Source organism: Heterodontus francisci, unplaced genomic scaffold, assembly GCF_036365525.1.
Source record: "Heterodontus francisci isolate sHetFra1 unplaced genomic scaffold, sHetFra1.hap1 HAP1_SCAFFOLD_241, whole genome shotgun sequence".
NCBI classification, from domain to species: Eukaryota; Metazoa; Chordata; class Chondrichthyes; order Heterodontiformes; family Heterodontidae; genus Heterodontus; species Heterodontus francisci.
The window spans coordinates 2155662-2167687 of record NW_027142246.1 but is presented as its reverse complement, the minus strand read 5'-3'; positions in this window follow the sequence as shown (position 1 = coordinate 2167687).

The following is a 12026-nucleotide window of genomic DNA, read 5'->3' as shown; positions in this document are numbered from 1 at the left end:
GATGTGTGATCTGTGATAAAGAGAGGGTCAGTGAGGGAGGAATAATAATAAATAACAGTAATTCGAGTATAAATGTTAAACACAACCCGGATCACCCATAACAGGATAAAACTGCCGGATATACTGAAGAGTAAAATAATTGATTTCCTGCGATTCTCCATCTCTGGGTCCTTGTGATTCTCTGCATTGCTGTGGCGCCGGAATCCCCTGCAGACTTTACTGGAGAATAAAATCCGTCTGACAGTCAGAACATTGAGCAGCAAAATCAGAAAGACCGGGACACAAGGGGTTAAAATGTAATTAAACAATTCAATTGCCCCCCATATGGGGGAAGTATAGAAGCTCAGTTTATAATCACAACCCATGGGAACATTGTCAATAATGTATTCTTGTTCCAGTGTAAAGTACCAGGGGAGAGACTCTAAACAGCCCAGCACACTCACTGTTCCCACAACCACAGCCGCCGTTTTCTCGCTGCAATATTTTGTTTTCAGCTTCTCACAACAAATGGCCACAAATCGATCAAAGGTGAAAGTGACTGTGAGCCATACAGAAACAACTGTGGATGCAGAAAGCAGAACGATAATGAGAGAACACACAGGAGTAATTCTCAGAAATGAGTATGGAAAATAAATTGAAGCAATCCAGGTCAATATGGGATCAGTGATAACGACCAGGAGATCAGACACTGCCATTCCCACCAGGTAGACACTGATACATTTGGAGAGACCGCACTTTCCTCGGGACAGGATCACAATCGCCACAAAGTTAACTGGAAGAGAAAGAGAAAAGGAAGCAGATAAATTGCTGATCAGACCTGGAGATAAAGCAGCAGTTTGACAGGATCTGAGCTGATATTTCCAGCTTTGTTGCTGCATCGAGCAGTGAAAACTGATTCACTGACCCGGGCAGTGCTTTGTCACAGTGAAATGTTTGAAAACACAATTATTAATAATGAATTGGGAAATTGGTCCAGAAAGTGAATAAAGTCAGCATTGGATCTACTGGAAGGACTGAGTGAGGATGCAGTGTCAGTGGGGAAATGAGAAGGATTTGTACAGAGATGGAATCCAATGTGTTAATTGGGAATTTGTCTCCAGACTGTTGTTTGGGATGTTTGGGGAGAGCGGGATGTGCAGCTGGTTGGTTGCTCTGGGTTCAGGGAACCGACAGGAAATGTTACAAATGGGAAAATGCAGAAAACTGCAGCACTGAGTTTGAGCATCAGCCATGATCTAAAATGGTGGTGCAAGCTCGAAGGGCTGAATGGCCTCCTCCTGCTCACATGTTACTGTATTCCTATCAGATTGGACAAGGCAGCTGGAGGTGGAGACAGTGAGTGAGATTGGGAGGGAGAGAAGGGAAAGGACATGTTGGAGCAGGAGGGGAGACTGGAGCAGATGGTTTGGGAAAGTGGATAAACTGAAGCAATGGATGAGGAGACTGAGGATTCAATACAGTGAGATGAGAGGCTGAGATTCACAGGGAGAGACTGCAGCAGAGTGTTAGAGGAAATCTAATCTATAGATCCCAGTAATACAACTCAATTAATACATTCAAACAATAATCCCTGTGGTTATTAGTGTTGGAGAACAGTTCATTGTTTATACAATATAGTCAATATATTTAGTTTGTACAGGCTATTAAATATAAATTTAAATATATTTCTGATATCAGCCTCGCTCTTTATTGAATTCAGCAGTCACAGAGATTTTAAAGTGCAGTTCTTAAATAATGAATTACCATCAGTGATTAACTGATTCTATTCTGTTTATTCAGTCACAAAGTAAGGAATATGAACTTTCTGCAAATCAAAATGAGGACCTGACAGAAATCAACACAGAGGATCAAGGCCAACAGGAAAATGAACACAATCTGACAACAGACAACTTCAACTCACAGTTTCTCTCACTAATTGTTCTGGACATTCCAGCACTTTCTGATCGTGAATTATTTACACTGCTGCTTCTTTCTCTTTCTCTTTACTTCTGCTTATTTCTTTCCATCGGTTCCGTTCTCCCTGTTCCTTTTCTCCTTCCCTATCTCTCCTGAGTACTCACACCCTGTAAATTGTTACTGAATGATGCTTTTCACATATGATTTATTCCGAACATTCTGTGTCTGTGTTCTGTTCACCAGCCCCAGGTTCAATGATTCTATTCTCAGAGTCGGTTTTTTCAATGGTGAAACCTCTGTGAATAATTTAATGTATCTACAGAACACTCAAGTCTCCACCTGTTCACCTACACTCTTCACTTCAATCCACAATACATGGAATAAACAGGATCGAAAGCTACTTCCAGACAAACCTCACAATCAGTGAAATTCCTTCTCCTGGAATTATAAAGTTATCCGTTAGAAGGGGGGATTGTTTAATTAATAAAACAGCAAAACCAGCGCTGCAGCTGATAATCTACAGATAAATGGAAAGACTCTTGATTCCAACTGATAGAGTGAAAACCTGTAAAACATCACATCGATTCTTTCTATTTTACAATGTATTCCAGTGACAGTGAAGGGTCCACAGTGAAGCAGAGAAGGAAAAGTCAGCAGCAAACTCAGTTCAGTAGCCAGACTTCTGAAGCAGCGTCAAACACACACAGAGTGAAATAATATTTGTTGACAGTGATAATCAATAAATACATTGAAATCCCAGTTAAACTGAGCCACGACATTGTGGAGGAAGGACATTCTGCTGTCCCCTTGTAACACTGAGACTGTGAGATGTCTCATTATCAATCAAAAAAAAATCATAAAAATATTCCAGGACTGGTTAGATCCACATTACGAAAATATTAAAAAGTCCTAATGGTCTGATTATTGATCCTAACTGAAACATCTCATTCCAATACATTCAATACACAGAATGATCCAATAACAAAGCCACAGTTACTTAAAACAATACCATTCAATACATAACACAACTCCGACAAGAATGAAAGATTGGACAATGAGTTGATTCCATCAGTAAATTGCTGGAAAAGAACAGGTGGCTGTGGAACACACACAGAGGGAAATAATACCGAGTACAGCAGCACAGTTAACATCGATTTAGACCATTAACAGCTGAGATACTGGCTTACCAGCAACTCCAATTGCTGCAAGTACAGGATAATAAATGCGTTCTATCTGATAGACTACTGGATATCCCATTTCTGTGAGAAGCAGAGACTTCGATTAGCCTGGAATCCACAGCTCCACCAGGCACTCTGAGCTGATCCATTCCAATGGGTCCTGATTTATACAGGGGATAAGTCTCCACTGACACGGTTATACCCCTGATCATTGCTCTGAGTTAAACTCACCTGAACAAACACATTACATCAGCAGCGTTGACTCTGATGAAAATAATGTGGTGGATAAAACACAATCATTTCAATATCAGTGACATTTTCTGAGTAAGACCTCTCTCGGGGATAAACCTGAAATCTGTACTCATACTGGACGGATCCTACAATTATGAGAGGCGTCATTTACATTTTCCATATTATTGTGTTGACCTTGTTCACTCCTGGCATTTCTGTTGCAAATGTAACTGATCTGTCTGCAGTTGACACGGAATACAGGGAATAAAGCAATCCCGTTTCACTCTGTTCCTGCCTTTTCCCAGTTAAAATGTGAACTTTGAGTCTCTGATTCGGGACCATGTTCAGGGTTACTGCCCAGAAACTACTGTGATTGATATTATGGGACAGACACTGTACGCATCCATTTGGGAGGCAGTTGGGCAGTGGTAATATCAATGGTCACGTAATCCAGAGGCCCAATCTGATGGCTTGGGGACAGGGGTTCAAATCCCACCACGGCAGCTATATAAAACAGAGGGAGCTCCCTTTCTATGTATAAAGTCGAGGGAGCTCCGCCTCTCCGTTCAAAGTGGAGGGAGTACACTCTCAATGTATAAAATGGAAGCAGCACCCTCTCTATTTATAAAGTTGGGGGCGATGAAGCAAAGAGGAGAGAGGGAAACGGAAACAAATGGGGAAATGGAGAGAGAGGGACAAAGTGGAAGACAGTGAGAGACAGAAGAGAAAGCGAAATGAGACGTTGACGGAACACCAGTAAAAATCCCCATTGTCCGCCCAGTCGGTATTTGGGATGTAATGTGAGAGTTTTAGGGCTGGGTGTTAGATGCCTGTTTGATATTTTCAAACTGCATTGATATTCCCAACAAAAGCAAGAGTTAAAGATTCAAAAATTACCAAACAAATGGCTCAAAGCATTGCTGTCCATGTTCAGAGGGACGCAGAGATGGAGGGAGTGAGACACAGACGGAGAGAGACACAGACAGAGTGGGACAGAGACAGAGGTAGAGAGCGAGACAGAGCTAGAATGATAGAGAAAAAAGGAGAAACAGAGACAGAGGGGGACAGACAGAAAGGGAGGCAGGCAAATGCAGAGGGAGCGAGGCGGGGAGAAAGCGAGTGAGACAGATACAGAGGGAGAGAGACAGATGCATAGGTAGAAAGGGACGGAGAGAGAGAGTGGGAGCGAGACAAACAGAGGGAGAAAAAGAGACAGAGGGGGAGGCAGACAGAGAGAGAGAGGGATGGCGAGATGAAAGGAAAAACTTTCATCTAATAATGTTGAAAAAAGATAGAATTAAAAAGTAAAACTGGCTGTGTGCAAGAACTAATTTTGAAAGGAGTGATCAGGGGTTTAGTGTGAGTGTTTTGGGGGCAAGTGCTGGATCATATTTTCAAACTGAAGTGACATTTAATATTATTGAAAAAAATATTATTAAACACTGACAAACTTTAGAAGCAGGGGACGTGGGATACAGTGTGTGAGGGGACCTTGACAGAATCTCAGTAACAATCCCCATTATCGGCACAGTCCTGTATTGGGGGTTTAGTTTGAGAAATTAGGAGGCGAGTGTTGAACAGTGTTTGATATTTTCAAACTGCAGTGACGTTCCCAGCAAGGGCAAGATTTACAGGTTCAAAATTAACCAAGAAATGGATAAAAACATTTCTGTCCAAGGTGAGAGAGAGATGGTGCTTGAGACAGAGTCATGGAAAGAGGCAGAGAAAGAGGGCGAGGGCGAGGGAGAGAGAGAGAGAGAAAGATGGGAAGAAACTGACATGAGAGGGAGACACAGAGAGAGGATGAGACAAGTTGTAACAATCATTAACAATCCTCATTATCTGCCCAGTCCTGTTTTTGGAGGTGAATGTGAGTGTTTTAGGGGTGAATGTTGCATCAGTGTTTCATATTTTCAAACTGCAGTGCCATTCCAAACAAGGCTGTTAAAGTATAAAAGAGCAGGGAGGTTATGCTGGAACTGCATAACTCATTGCTTAAGCACCGTAATGAGACCTCCCAGGGCAGGTAAAGTGTGAGTTTAGATACAGAGTAAAGCAGTGGATTTAGAGAAGGAGGGGGAGACGGGCAGAAAGAGTGAGGAGATACGGGGAGGCAGGCAGATTGTGGGAGAAACTTTACATCTAACCACATGAAAAAAATAAATAAATAAAAATTTTAATGGACTTCGCACTGAAAATACTGTCCACACAACAACTAAAGTCACACACCATCCTAACTTGAAACCATATCGCCATTCCGTCACTGTTACTGGGTCAAAATCCTGGAACTCCCTTCCTAACAGCGCTGTGGGTATACCTACCCCACATGGACTGCAGCGGTTCAAGAAAGAGGCTCAAAACCACCTTCACAAGAGCAATTAGGGATGGGCAATAAATGCTGGCCTGGCCAGTAACGCACGCATCCAACAAATAAATAAGGCAAATTAAAAGTTGACACCGAATCACTTAAGGAGATATTAGATGAGACGAAGAAAAACGTGGTCAAAGATGTTGGGTTGAGGGAGCGTCTTCAAAGAGGAAAGAGAGTAAGTGAGACAGGGAGGTTTAGGAAAGGAATTCCAGAGTTAGGGTCTTGGCAGCTTGAAGGCACGGCCACCAATGGTGGGACGACTCAAATTGGGGATGTTCAAGAGGCCAGAATTAGAGGATCACAGATATTGGTGGATTGTGGAGCTGGAGGAGATTGCACAGATAGGGAGGGGTCATTTGTGGAAGACAGTTCCAAATTTTTGTTTGTCGAAGTGTTTCTAAATTTTATGTTTGAAAGGGCTTTCGACTAATTTTCATTTTTAGACAGTGCCCCCTGTCCGAGACTTTCCCCATCGAATACTCACAGGGCAGGTACTCACGGGGTTAGATACAGAGTAAAGATCCATCTACCAATGCCAGACTCACTGTTCCTCTGTCTCTTTCTCCTCATCTCGCACTGCCTGAGACTCCCTTTCTCTGCCTCTCTTTCTCCCTCTTCCCATCCTGAGAGCAAGAGGGAGAGATTGAGATAGTGTACAGAGGGAGATAGAGAGAGAAAAGGGAGAGATAGACTTGGAAAGTGAGTAACAGAGAGAATAAATAAGGTTTCAGAGAGTAGAAGAGAGGGGAAGAGAGAGATAGAGATGGAGAGAGATTACTAGCAAGAGAGTTTACCAGAGATTACCTCTCTCTCAGTCCCTATTACTCCTTTCCAATTTGTTACCATCTCCGTCTATTTTTCTCCCTCTACCCCGATGTTTCACACTCCTTGCCTCTCGCTCGTATGTCTGTCTATCCTGCAGTGAAGGATTACATCAAATTATGTTTCACATTTTCTCTTTCAATCTAAATGAGCAATCTTTCAGACTGTGAACAGAGGGGCCTTAGAGTGACTGCCCACTGATTCCTGAGGGTAACAGGACAGATGGATAAGGTGGCTAAGAAGGCTTACGGAATACTTCCCTTTATTGGCCGATGCAGAGAATATAAGAGCAGGTAGCTTATGCGAGAACTGTTTAAAACACGAGTTAGACCACAGCAACAGTACTGTGTACAGTCCTGGTCACCACATTACAGGAAGGATGTGATCACACTAGTGAGGGTACAGAGGAGATTGACAGAGGATGTTGTCAGTAATGGATAATTTTATGTATGAGGTAAGATTGGATCGAAAGGTATTGTTTTCTTTGGAACAGAGAAGGTTGAAGGGAAGATTTAATTGAGGTGTATCAAATAATGGCGGGCCTAGATAGGGTTGACAGGAAGGACCCATTTCCCATAACAGAGGGGTCAATAACCATGGAAATAGATTACAAGATTTCCCCACCAATATCATGAGGATGTGATGGCTTCTATGGTGGAATACCTTGGTGAATGTTTGCAATGGAGCGTTTTCCTTCCTGATCATCAAAACTGGCCGCCTGGGCCCCAACTTCATCCACATTTCTCCCACTCCACCAGTATTTCACTCTGCATCACTATATTTATCTGTTTGCGTATGCAGCAGTGAAGAATTACATTAAATGAATATTTCTTACATTCTCCCTTTCAATCCACCCCAACACTCTCTCTGTCTCCAAACTTGTCCCTCTCGACAGCACTCCCTCTGCCTGCATATCTATGCCTCTCTCCCTCTGTCTCCCTCTTAGTGTCAGAGATAGCAGGAGGGAGAGATAGAGAGAGGAAGACAGAGGGAGACACAGAGAACAACCCCAGCTTCACCAATCTATCCACGTAACTGAAGTCCCTCATCCCTGGAACCATTCTTGTGAATCTTTTCTGCACCCTCTCTAATGCCCCCACATTCTTCCTGAAGCGGCAGAGTGGCGCAGTGGTTAGCACCGCAGCCTCACAGCTCCAGCGACCCGGGTTCGATTCTGGGTGCTGCCTGTGTGGAGTTTGCAAGTTCTCCCTGTGCCTGCATGGGTTTTCTCCGGGTGCTCCGGTTTCCTCCCACAAGACAGAAAAGACTTGCAGGTTGGTAGGTAAATTGGCCATTATAAATTGTCACCAGAATAGGTAGGTGGTAGGGAAATAGAGGGGCAGGTGGGGATGTTTGGTAAGAATATGGGATTCGTGTAGGATTAGCATAAATGGGTGGTTGATGGTCAGCACATATTCGGTGGGCGGAAGGGCCTGTTTCAGTGCTGTATCTCTAATCTAATCTAATCTAATCCACGGTGTCCAGAATTGGTCAATGCTCCAGTTGAAGGCAAACCAGCGTTTTACAAAGGTCATAATTTTTGAATTCAATGTCTCTATTTATAATCTCGGGACCCCTTATGCCGTTTAACCACTTTCTGAACCTGCCCTGCCACCTTCAGTGATTGGTGCACAAATTCACCCACATGTGTCTGTTCCTGCACCTCCTTTAGAATTCTATCCTTTACCTTATCACGTCGCGCCTCCTTTTTCCCAAACGTTGGGGCGGAAGATTCACCATGGTTCTTAATGAATACATTGTGACTGCCTTCACAAAAGAGGGGACACAGACATTGTAGTCAATGAGGAGGGGTTTGAAATATTGAATGGGATAAACAGTGAGAGAGGAAATATTAATGGGTTTAGCATCTTTGAAAGCTGATAATTCACCAGGCTCAGGCTATTAAGAGGTGCAAGGGAGGAAATATCAGTGGCTCTGACCATCATTTTCCAATCCTCACTGGTTATAGTCGTGCTGCCAGAGTACTGGAGGACTGCGTATGTTGTACTATTTATTAACAAGGGAGAAAGTAAAAGACTGAGTAATTACAGGCCACCCAGCCTCACTGTGGAGGGCAATTTATTGGGCACAAGGGAATGATTAATTCCTTTCTAGTACTGTGTGTCTCAGTGTCTCCATGTCTGTGTCTCTGTCACAATTTGAGCACCACCCTTACATTGGTGAAGAGTACGTCTCTGGAATAAATGTCCCAGTGTTGTGGGAACATAAAATGGCTACCCGAAACCGGCCGAAAATGGCTGACTAATGTTTGTGGATTTCCACAGATATTTGAGAGAGGAGAGAGACAGACAGACAGACAGATAGAAAGAGAGACAAAGAGAGAGACACAGACCAAGACACAGAGAGTGATAGAAAGATATTTGTCATTGGACAGAGGAAGAGGAGGAGGCCATTTGGCCCCTCAACCCTCTTCTGTCATTCAATGAGCTCATGGCTGATGTGTGATCTAACTCTATGTACCTATCTTTGCCCCTGAATACCTTTGGTTATCAAAAATCTATCAATCTCAGATTTAAAATCTAACAAGTCTCTCAGCAACAATTGCCGTTTGTGGAAGAGAGTTCCAAACTGATCCCACACCTGGTGTATTGATGTGTTTCTTCGTTTCACTCCTGAAAGGATTTTAGACTGCCTTTAGATTTTAAGTCTGCGCCCTCAAGTTCCTGACTCCGCAGCCGGTTGGAATTGTTACTCTCTGCCCACCCGTTCAGTTTCCCTTATTGTCTTGAAAACATTCATCAAATAACCCCATAAGCTTCTAAATTCCAGAGAAAGAACAGTTTGGAGAAGGAGGGGAGACTGGAGCAGATGGTTTGGGAAAGTGGATAAACTAAAGCAATGGATGAGGAGACTGAGGATTCAATACAGTGAGAGGAGAGGCTGAGATTAACAGGGAGAGACTGCAGCAGACTGTTGGAGGAAATCTAATCTACAGATCCCAGTAATACAACTCAATTCATACATTCAAACAATAATCCCTGTGGTTATTGGTGTTGGAGAACAGTTCATTGTTTCTACAATATAGTCAATATATTCGTTTGTTCAGGCGATTAAATATAAATTTAAATATATTTCTGATATCAGCCTCGCTCTTTTATTGAATTCAGCAGTCACAGAGATTTTAAAGTGCAGTATTTAAATAATGAATTACCATCAGTGATGAACTGATTCTATTCTGTTCATTCAGTCACTAAGTAAGGAATAGGAACTTTCTGCAAAACAAAATGAGGACCTGACAGAAATCAACACAGAGGATCAAGGCCAACAGGAAAATGAACGCAATCTGACAACAGACAACTTTAGCTCACAGTTTCTCTCGCTAATTGTTCTGGACATTCCAGCACTTTATGATAGAGAATTATTTACACTGCTGCTTCTTTCTCTTTCTCTTTACTTCTGCCTATCCCTTTCCCTCGGTTTCGTTCTCCCTGCTCCTTTTCTCCTTCCCTATCTCTCTGGAGTACTCACACCTGCAAACTGTTACTTATTGCTACTTTTCACAGAGGATTTATTCCTAACATTCTGCGTCTGTGTTCTGTTCACCAGCCCCAGGTTCAATGATTCTATTCTCAGACTCAGTTTGTTCAATAGTGAAACCTCAGTGAATAATTTAATGTGTCTCCAGAACACGCAAGTCTCCACCTGTTCACCTGCAATCTTGACTTCATCTACAATACATGGAATAAACAGGATTGAAAGCTACTTCCAGACAAACCTCACAATCAGTGAAATTCCTTCTCCTGGAATTATAAAGTAATCAGTTAGAATGTGGGATTGTTTAATTAATAAAACTCCAACATCAGCGCTGCAGCTGATAATCTACAGATAAATGGAAAGACTCTTGATTCCAAGTGACAGTGAAAACCAGTGAAACATCACATCAATACTTTCTATTTTACAATGTAGTCCAGTGACAGTGAAGGTCCACAGTGAAGCAGAGAAGGAGATGTGAATGTGTCAGCAGCAAACTCAGTTCAGTAGCCAAACTTCTGAAGCAGCGTCAGACACACACAGAATGAAATATAATTTGATAACATTGATAATCAATAAATACATTGAAATGCCAGTTAAACTGAGCCATGTTATTGGGGAAGGAGGACATTGTGCTTTCCGCTTGTGACACTGAGACTGTGAGATGTCCCATTATTGATCACCAAAATATAAAGACTCATATAAATAATCCTGGACGGATTTGGTCCACATCATGAAACTGTTAAAAACTCCTGATTGTTTGATTTTTGATCTTAACTAAAACACCTCTGTCAAAAGCATTCGCTGCACAGAATAATCCAGTCAGAATGCAATGGCTCCCGAAACCAATACCATGAAAGACATGATACAACGCCTGCAAGAATGAAACAGTAGACAATGAGGAGATTCCATCTGTTAATTGCTGGAAAATAACAGGCGGCAGTGTAACAGACACAGTGAGAAATAATACCCAGTACAGCAGCACTTTTAACATTGATTTACACCATTAACAGCTGAGATACTGGCTTACCAGGAACTCCAATTGCTGCAAGTACAGGATAGTAAATGTCTTCTATCTGATACATTACTGGATATTCCATTTCTGTGCGAAGCAGAGTCTTCTGTTAGCCTGGAATCCACAGCTCCACCAGGCACTCCGAGCTGATCCATTCCAATGGGTCCTGAATTATACAGGGGATAAATCTCCACTGACATGGTTATACCCTGATCATTGGTATTAGTTACATTCTCCTGAACAAACACATTACATCAGCAGCTTTGACTCTGATGTAAATAATGTGGTGGATAAAACACAATCATTTCAATGTCAATGACATTTTCTGAGTAAGACCTCCCTCGGAATAAACCTGAAATCTGTCCTCATACTGGATGGATGGCAATTATGAGAGGCGTCATTTACATTTTCCATATTATTGCATTGACCTTGTTTACTCCTTGCATTTCTATTGTAAATGTAACTGATCTGTCTGCAGTGGACACTGAATCCAGGGACAAAATCTATCCCATTTCACTCTGTTCCTGCCTTTTTCCAGTTAAAATATGATCTTTGAGGATCTGATTCGAGACCATTTCCAGGGCTACAGCCTAAAAGCTCCTGTGAGTGATATTACGGGACAAACACTGTAGATATTCATGAAGGAGGCAGGCGCAAAGTGATAATACTACTGCTTAAGTAATCCAGAGGCCCAACCTAATTGTCTGAGGACAGGGGTTCAAATCCCACCATGGCAGCTGCATAAAATAGAGGGAGTTCCCTCTCTAGTTATAAAGTGGAGGGATCAGCTTCTATATATATATCAAGTGGAGGGAGATCCCTCTCTACGTATAAAATGGAGGGAACACCCTCTCTAAATATAAAGTGGAGGGAGATCCCTCTCTATGTATAAAGTGGAGGGTGCTGCCTCTCTGTGGATAATGTGGGGGGAGCTCCCTCTCTACGTATAAAGTGGAGGGAGCTTCCTCTGTACGTCAAAGTGGTGGGAGCTCCCTCTCGATGTATAAAGTGGAGGGAGCTC